Source organism: Silene latifolia, chromosome Y, assembly GCF_048544455.1.
Source record: "Silene latifolia isolate original U9 population chromosome Y, ASM4854445v1, whole genome shotgun sequence".
NCBI classification, from domain to species: Eukaryota; Viridiplantae; Streptophyta; class Magnoliopsida; order Caryophyllales; family Caryophyllaceae; genus Silene; species Silene latifolia.
The window spans coordinates 125,303,114-125,312,714 of NC_133538.1; the positions used below are offsets into that span (position 1 = coordinate 125,303,114).

General features: G+C 36.7%; 1 non-coding gene across 1 annotated transcript; it reads left to right on the forward strand.

The window, feature by feature from the left end:
- The first annotated feature begins 9,064 nt into the window (after window positions 1-9,064).
- LOC141636859 (small nucleolar RNA snoR8a) lies at window positions 9,065-9,153 on the forward strand. The gene has a single exon (XR_012541439.1). It is a non-coding gene; the product is annotated as a small nucleolar RNA snoR8a (small nucleolar RNA).
- Window positions 9,154-9,601: the final 448 nt, after the last annotated feature.

The window sequence follows — 9,601 nt, forward strand, 5'->3', positions numbered from 1 at the left end:
ACATGCGGTTAAAAAAAAGTAAAAAAATCAAAGTAGTAAAAAAAATCAAAGTGACACCGAAATAACATCACAATAACAGTAGAATAACGGCACAATAACACGTGTGGTAAAAAAAAAAGAAAAAAAAATCAAAGACGTAAAAAAAATCAAAGCGGCGCCGGAATAACATCACAATAACATCAAAGTAGTAAAAAAAATCAACGTAGTAAAAAAAAAGTGACACCGGAATAACATCGCAATAACAGCAGAATAACAGTAGAATAACAGCACAATAACACGTGGTAAAAAAAAAAGAAAAAAAAAATCAAAGTCGTAAAAAAATTCACAGTAACAGCAGAATAACATCACAATAACAGCGGAATAACAATAACAGCACAATAACATATGGTAAAAAAGAGAGAAAAAAAATCAAAATCGTAAAAAAAATCAAAATAACAGCAGAATAACATCACAATAACAGCGGAATAACAATAACAGCACAATAACATGTGGTAAAAAAAAGGAGAGAAAAAAATCAAAGTCGTAAAAAAATCCAGGTAAAAAAAAAAGCACAATAATAGCATAATAACACAAGGTAAAAAAATAAGAGTAAAAAATTTCAAGTAAAAAAAAGCCGGTACAAAAAGAAAAAGAAAAAAAGGTAACATAATGAGTAAATTAAAGAAAAACATAAGAGAAAACAAAAATCAAAGTGGTAAAAAAAAAGCATAATAACACGAGGTAAAAAAAAAAAGAGAAAAAAAAAAATTAAAGTAAAAAAAAAAAGTAACATTAGAAAAAAGAGAAAATAATTAAATGACAATGGTTTTATATGACATGTAAGATTTGATCTTGGCCACTCATCTCTAATATAATCTAGTGGCTGAGATTCCTCCAACTCACAACTCACCATAAGAACCAAAATCACCAAATCTAATCTCTCTCTCTCTCTCTCTCTCTCTCTCTCTCTCTCTCTCTCTCTCTCTCTCTCTCTCTCTCTATATATATATATATATATATATATATATATATATATATATATATATAAGATGTCAGATAAACGCGAGTCGGGATGACAACCCGACCCCTTAAAATCCTGCAACCAAGTTCAAGGTAAGCAAATTCGGCCTTATGGCCATCCATACACACCAAGCATAAAAGTACTAACTAAAAACGACTACTATCATCCAACACAACCGAATCATAAACCAAGAGAAAGAAAAGGAGTATCACTCATGCTGCTGCTGCTCATCCATCATCTCATCCCCACCACCATCCCCTCCCGAGGTGCCTGCTCCTGATGACCCAAGACCCGCATCGACCCCTGCTCCAGCGCCTGGACTCTCATACCATGGGGTCAAACCACCAAAGGCAAAGGACTGAGGTGTCCCCCATGCCTCCATGTCCACTCCATAGGAGTGGAAAACCCCACTATAGTCCCCAATCCCGCTCCACCACACCGGATGTGCTCCCTCGGTCCCAATACCCTGAGCATACGCCATCTCGTGCATGTTCCGGAGTGTCAAAGTAGATGACACTCTCTCTGCCAAGTAGCTCGAACGCGTCTCTGGGGTATCGAGGTAGGGGTAACAAGGAAAAGGGTGCTGTTGTGGTGCTGCTGGCTGTGGTTTGGTCTCTGTTGTCCTCTCCCTCACACGACGAGGTCCTCTCCCCAACCTGGGCCTATCCTCTACCGCTCTCACGTTCTCCCCCTTCTTCGGCTCAGGTATCACCCGAAGGATCGTGTCGTCAATGAGGTATGTCTGTATCTATCGAGGTGCATCCTCATCCTCCTCATCAGAATCAACCGCATCCAAAGGCTCAGTCGGTGGAAGGTGCTCAGGAGCCGGTATCCTCATCCAGCTCACACCCCACACCCTTCATGCTAGGCTACCATCCTCCAAGGTTCTAAACCATTTCAGGTCGAGGTAGTAGTCTCTATCCATGGTAGGCACCGGTGTGGCTAGGGGAACGTACTCATAAGAAGCCTCAAAGGAGGCTAGCTTTTCAGCTAACCGGGTGGCAAGAGCACCACAACTCAAGTACCGAGTGGTAGAAGTAGCCATCAAAGCAAGGCTAGCACAGACCATGGCAGGAGCGTTGAAGACCACCCTCTCAGTCTGCTCCGGGTTAAGATAAGACATCAAAAGCAATAACTCGTGATTGTTCAGCTTACTCATATCCGGCCTCTCATAAAGAAGATTCGATATAGATCGAAGGAAGACCCTCAAAGTGACATGTTGAACATCGTTAATCAACATGTTACTGGCGGTGGGCGCTGACTTCCCCGACAAACAAGGCATAAGGCGGCAAACCCCGCACTCAGATGGAATCTCGCTGATGGAATCCTTGGGAGGCTTAGCCAAACCAAGGTGAGAAGCAAAGAGGTCCATGGTCAACACAAAACTCGTGTTCATAAGACGGAACTCAACAGACTGTTGAGCTAGCTCGTATTTAAACGAGCTCATGAATTCCAAAGTCAGAAAAGGATAGGTATGCTTCCTCAAACGATACAACCCCGTGAACCCCAAGGTCTCAAAAATATGACGGACATCCGTCTCAATCCCCAGGTCATCAAGAAGGGTGGTATCCACACAACGGGTGGGTCTCATTTTGCGTTTTTGTAACGCTACAAACCTCTCCCTCTGTTTGAAGTCCACGAAGACTACCAAAGGATACTCAGGTACAGACGGTACGACCGGTCCGCTACCCTCCCCAAATTCGAGCTGAGAAACCCTCCCTCTCTTGCTTTGACGGGTCCCCAGGTTTAGTCTCGGCATCTGTTTCAGCATACAATTTACACATACTTGCATAGGCACTTAAAACATGTAATTTACACAAATTGAACATTGAATAATCATCTATGTACACAATTTCACCAACCAATTTCCAAATTATATATATAAATTCAGTTCATAGCATTTCAGACGATCTCTATAGCTGTGAAAATTTTAGCATGGATAACATGATTTACTCGACTACTTCAACTGTCAATACATGGCTCAAATACTAGTCCATATATACTTGAAAACAGGCGAAACATTTATGTATGCTCATAGAAAGGCAACTAAGTACACACCATCACCGACATTCAACATTATGAGCAAGCTGCTCAATTCAAATAGTCAGACGGTCTCTACAGCTATAACAATTGTGACATATTTAGCAAGAATTAACATCACCACTACTATATTAAAGGTTTTAACTTTTACATACATCTTCATATTCAACACAAAATCCCAATTATAGAGAACGAATTCCAATTTGGGGCACTTTTAAGACGGAGTTTTAAGGTGAGAATCACAAAAATCATCTTCCTACATGATATAGGCAATATATACTAATACTCAATTTCATCACTCAACCATGTATAAGACACCCAAAAATCAATTTGATTTCACAAACCCTAGAAAATTCGTCCCCAAATTTGCAATTTCTATTCTATTTTTAGCACAATAATCATCAACAATCATGGAAGGGAAGCATGTGGATCATATCACAACAATTACAAGCAACTTTTCATCCATATATATCGAAATTTCAGATTATTCTAGCATTCCAATAGATTCTAAGTGATGAAAACATGAAATTAGGAAGGAAATTCATACCTTTATCAAATAGGAGGTGGAAGAACGAGATCAAACAAAGAAAAGTACCCAAATTAATCACCACAACCACAAAGATGTAAAAGTTTTTGAGAGGTTTGAGAGGTTAGGGTTTCGAAATAGGAAGAAAGAATAAGAAGAATGAGAAGGAATAAGGGTTTTAAGAAACCCGTAAAAGCCACTTGTAGCCTACTCGATCGAGTGCCCTCTACTCGATCGAGTAGGTGCTATTTCGTCGAGTATCCGCAGAAAATTCCTACATCTCGACGTCATAGCTTCCTAACTAGATCGAGTGAGGTCTACTCGGTCTAGTAAGCATCCGCACCCGGTCAAGTAAGGTTGAGTACACGGTCAGAATTACAAAATTAGCTGAAGGTTCCTGCAAAACAACATTACGTGTCGATCCCAAATCAAGTTCGGAAATCGTCACTGGTTATCGTACTCACTCATATATCACCATTACTACTTAAATATATCACACCGTCTCATCAGATAGGATTCATATCACATTACGCTGCAACAAACTTCACACAACATGGTTCACCTGCTACCGAGTCATCCGTATACGCAGTTATGTCATCGTATCATGTCTAAACTCGTCTTACCACATTGCTAACAACTTATACTTACGTTAATCAAAACACATAATTAACGATAAATTTTCCATACGACACCCAAGTGTATTACTATCATGTTCAAGTTTCAACATAAACGAATTATTCTACACAAATTAATCACCACACAGCGGAAACTCTCAATCATTAAACATTGCATTTACCCACTACTATCTTGATGTTTCTCATACTATATCTCAACACTTCTTTAACTGTCATTATTATAGCTACGGTAAGACTTATAAACTCGTATAGGACCACCATCACTAACGACCTGAAACAAACACCAAAATTACCACATTTCATACTACAACATACACTTCTACACTTTTCACGCACTTCTATCACGTAAAACCTTATACGTTCCTCATTATCGTCACATACGCTCCTACACTCCATCACCAATTCACCATACACGATTCTAACGTAACTATTGTACCAATATCAATTTCAACAGAGACTCAACACAAACAATTTCCAACATAATCAACATACACGTTAAGTACATACTTACTGACTCCATATTCTCATACCCAGTGACTGTCTTAAGCACAATGGGGCAAAGATTTTGAAATGAGGGGGCCTACTCACCCAAAATCTAGCATCAGCTGGGGCTCCCATTACACAAACACCAGGTTCGTTTTATTAGACTCGCTACGTTCATTAGGCTCATTGGTTAGAGGTTCCAAAATCGTCGCTCTGATACCACTTTGTAACACCCCCATATACGGAGGAGCCTTAACCAGACCTTCCTTAGCATATAAGGGCATTACCATCTCGGTTGTCCGAGTTAAGTAGTCATGAAAAGTCGATAAAAGAACAGTTATATTTAAATTTACAAGTGTTACAACCAACTAGCAAAACAAAGATACAACTCGTCAGCTATACACTGTCTCTATCAGAACTCGTGACGATTCAGCCCTGCCAGGACTCCAGCTATCAACCACATCAACACCTGCTAAGACTGACTGCTCACCATAAGGGATTACGGCAGACACATAAACAAACAAGACAACCACACTAGGTCAGCAACTGAGGTAAGACACAACACAAACCAACAACACACGTCAACGCAAAACAAAACACAACCCTGTCGCACACAATCATACCCACTCCAATCAATCTCCGTCACCGACTGTCCACTGGATCAGCCCTACCAGTGGGGGACCGCAGCCGTTCCCATCTAAGCCCCGCTCATCATACCGAGTGATAACCCTGTCCCATTAATGTGCACATCCCCTCCCGTGGCGGGTTCCACGGAGGGCGAAAATAGGGCGTGAAGTCACTTTCGCAAGTGACTCCACTCAGCCAAGGACGCAGCTCGATAACCAGAGACAATCAATCACAGACAGCTGCAATACAACAAACCAATAAACTGTATACACCAACCGACTACCGCATATACTCTGCCACACAAACACAACAACAATACAACAACCACGATTCAACAACCGACACGCTAGACCATCCACAGAAACTGAGTAGGCGAACCTACCTTTAAGAGACTGCACGATTCTATGCCCATACACACAATACCCAGCAATCAAGCAACACCTATATACACAATACAATCATCTATCACTATCAAACTAACCCTTACTAAAAAGACAAAGATACGGATGATGATGACGACATACCTACATGAGGAAACCTGGCAAAGAACCGCTACTCGACTCAAGCTATGCAGTCCTAAGACACAAGGACCTTCAAAGGCTCCCATGGAAGGTATATGGTGAAGGGAAGGGAAGGAGGCGACCTGAAGATCTGAAGAAATGAGGCGGAAATGATTTGCGGTTTTAACAAAACATGATTATAAACCCTCGCTGAAAAGACGTTACTCGATCGAGTGACCCACTTACTCGATCGAGTGGCCCCTACTCGATCGAGTATCCAAGCTACTCGATCGAGTAGCCTCTACTTTATCGAGTACCACCCATAACTCAAAGCACAGGATAACTTTGGTACGCACTTCTAAGGACTATTACTGCTCCCAAGGTTGGTCAACGTTGGTCAACTGGTCCCTAAAAGGGTGGGTATTACATCCAACCCAAGGGTTGTCTGGGCTGGAGCCCAACCTATTTTTGAGGAAAAAAATTAATAGATACTAACCTGTACAAGTAAGGCATCAATCTTGTATTGACTCAGTGGTAAAGTATTGGCTTCTACTCCCCAATCTCATGGTTCGAACCCCAGCAAAACAATTTTTTTCCTAATATTTAACCTATTAGATTTATCAATTTTTAATATTTAACCTATTAGATTTCTCATGATATGTTGCTTTTCTTTGGAATTTATATACTTTGCATATAGAATTATAGATTTTGACACATTACAATAGACACTTTTGTTCAATTCTTCTATCCAAGTAATCAATTAGTGTAAGAGAAAGTTTAATTATGGTTTTTTTTAAATTATTCTTTGCGGATATGTTAGTTGACAGAAAAAAAAAACCATCAGAGAGAAAAAGTAAGAAGGGAAGGAAGGAAATTGAAACTAGGGGAAGAGAGCAGTGACATTATTTCGAAGGATAAAATTGAGAATGTATCACTTATCTCGGTCCTTTTGTGTATGAAATTAAATGTGAATAATTTACAAGGGCAAAGGGGATAAATATAATATCGATAAAATTTCAAAATTTTAAATTTTTGACCCGAATATCACAAAAGTAACACGTAAAAAAATTAATGGTGAAAGCGCTATAATTATCAATTTCAAGGCTGCTATTACATTTAAGAGGAAAAACACTATAGCCCACCGTATATCTAATTCCTAGATCCGTCCCTGACCCCTACCAACATTTATCAATGTGAATAATCGCCATAAAATTCATTCATCATGATCATCCCTCTATCTTTTTCACTCTATTTTATTCCACCTTATTATTAAAAACTTATTCCCGGTATTATGAGCTTATTTGTTATATATTTTTTTTGTGTTTTTTTAATAAACATTCTACAGATTTAATATTTTGTGCGTGTATAATTTTATTTTCAAATCTACCTCATTCAATTTTTCCTTGTTTGACAAAAGCTCTTTGTTTTAAGGTTGGTATGATTTGTTTTAAGGGGTGTTATTATTTATTTTTATAATGCTCTTTTTGTCTTCTAATTTTTAATTCACAAATTTTGGATGTCATTTCTTTCTCGTCTAAAGCGTCTACTTCTTCTTTTAGAAAAAGAAAGTAAATTAACCCATCGTCAACAATTACCCAATATGAGTAATTGTTTCTATATTAATTTGGTTAATTTTATATTTTATTAATAACTGATGTAGTAGGCAATCGCTATACCTTTGTAAATGAATTAGTGTTAAACCCGTGCAAAAAAAATGCACGGATTATAATAGCATACGCTATTATTGGGTAGAGCCGTAGAAGAGTATATAAATTAACGCGATTTTCTGTTTAATGTCATGACAATATAAATACGGTTATAATTGGACATGTAACGCGCAAATTATGAAAAATTTTATAATTGAACATGTTAAAGGCAAATAATGATGAAGAAGCTATTTTAACAAGTTAAATGCAAAAAATGAAAATAAAGATAATTAAGATGAAAATGCTTATATTTCTAATAAAGTTATTACTTATTAATGCAAATAATAAAATAAACAATTCATATATAGGTCATTTAAATAGATGACTCGTACAAAATTACATAAATATCTAACGACGGGTCAAATACATACCAAAATCATATGGGAAGTTGCCTAGAAAATGCCAAAACTTTTCTCTCGATTAGCATCACGTGGTAGTATTTTCATCCATGTTAAAATTTAAACCGGATAGTCTTAAGCAAGACTTACTATATCTATAAATTATATGCATCGGCACGACGATATAATACACTCAATCCCCGGCCCATTTATTTATTACTCATAGCCCATCTGATATGTACTCACTAAAGTCCTTGGCCCAATTAATTATTAGCAAAACGCATTCACCCTCTCTACAAAGGCATCACATCTAGGGATGTCAATTTCATCCATACCCGCTCTAACACCCATCCACATGAAAATTTAAACTAATGAAAACCCAAAGTTAACGGGTGGGTGACGCGTGAATCGGATTCGGGTGAAACAAATGTCATTCGTCCGCCGACCCATCAACTGGTTTTTAAATAAAAAATCTAGAAAAATCTGATAAATGTTGAGAGTATATAATGCAAGTTCCACCAAAACCGTACTCATTTCTCATTTGTGCCTCTTAATAATCATCCTCCCTCAAATTCTGTATTATCTTTCTTTTCCCCTCTTCTATCATATTTCTCCATCAATCCCCATTATTTCTACTATATCATTCAATTAAACATCTACTATTTTTCATCTCTGATTTATGTAATCAATTTTTTCTATTACAAAGTTTATTTGATCAAATCAATCACAAATTTTAAAGAAACGATTATGAAATATTGGATGGCTGAGCAATTTCATGAGAAGCTATTAAAGAGAAATATAAAATCGTGATAAAGGATTTAGTAGTGTATATTATTTTTATAAACATGGTCGCAGAATCCAAACATCATAGCTTGGTACTTAAATTTTCAATTGTGATTCTTGTTTATACTTCATGTATCTTTAAACCTCTTTATCCCAATCCTTCTCGTCCTCTTCTGTTTCATTCAATCGTTTTTGTTATTTGATTAATTCGTTAATCATGTGTTTGATACTCCCTTCATTTTTTAATATATGACATTTTGCTTTTTCGAGGTAAGTCTTTGACTTTAATATTTACAAAAATATATTTGGTAAAAAATTAAAAAAATATACCATTTATAATTTGAGAGATATTGAAGAGAGAAGTGTGTGTCTCGAAATGTGAGAAAGTCATATATAGAAAAGTAGGAGTATAATTTTAAACTTTATTTTGTGGTAGATTAAAGAAATTTCTCGTTCTGAAATTAACTATCATCTTGGCGTGACAGACTCTTATACAACCATAGAATTTGAGCTTTTTTACCTTCAATTAATTTATTTTTTTATTTGTCTGTTTTAAATTACTTTGTTTCTATATTATTTAATATAATTAATGATTTTTACTATTTCAATTTACTGAAGTTCTGAATGTTGCAGTTTTTTGTGGTATGATAGACTTCTTGTAATTAATGAAATGAAACCATGAAATCATAATATAATTAATAAGTTGGAGAGATTAATAAATGAAAGGAGAAGAGAGGGCAATTAATTGTGCAAATGAAACGTGGGATTGCAAGTGAAATGAAAGAATTTGCACTCCCTAAAAATAAGGGACCAACAGAAAAGCTTGAAATGCTTCAACTTTTATAGTATAGAGATTATGGTATAGTTATATCAGTGTTAATAAATTTTTAAATATAACTTATTTTTTTAATTTTTATTGAATTTTGTATTTATGTTAATAATTGTAAGGAATTTATAAAATTA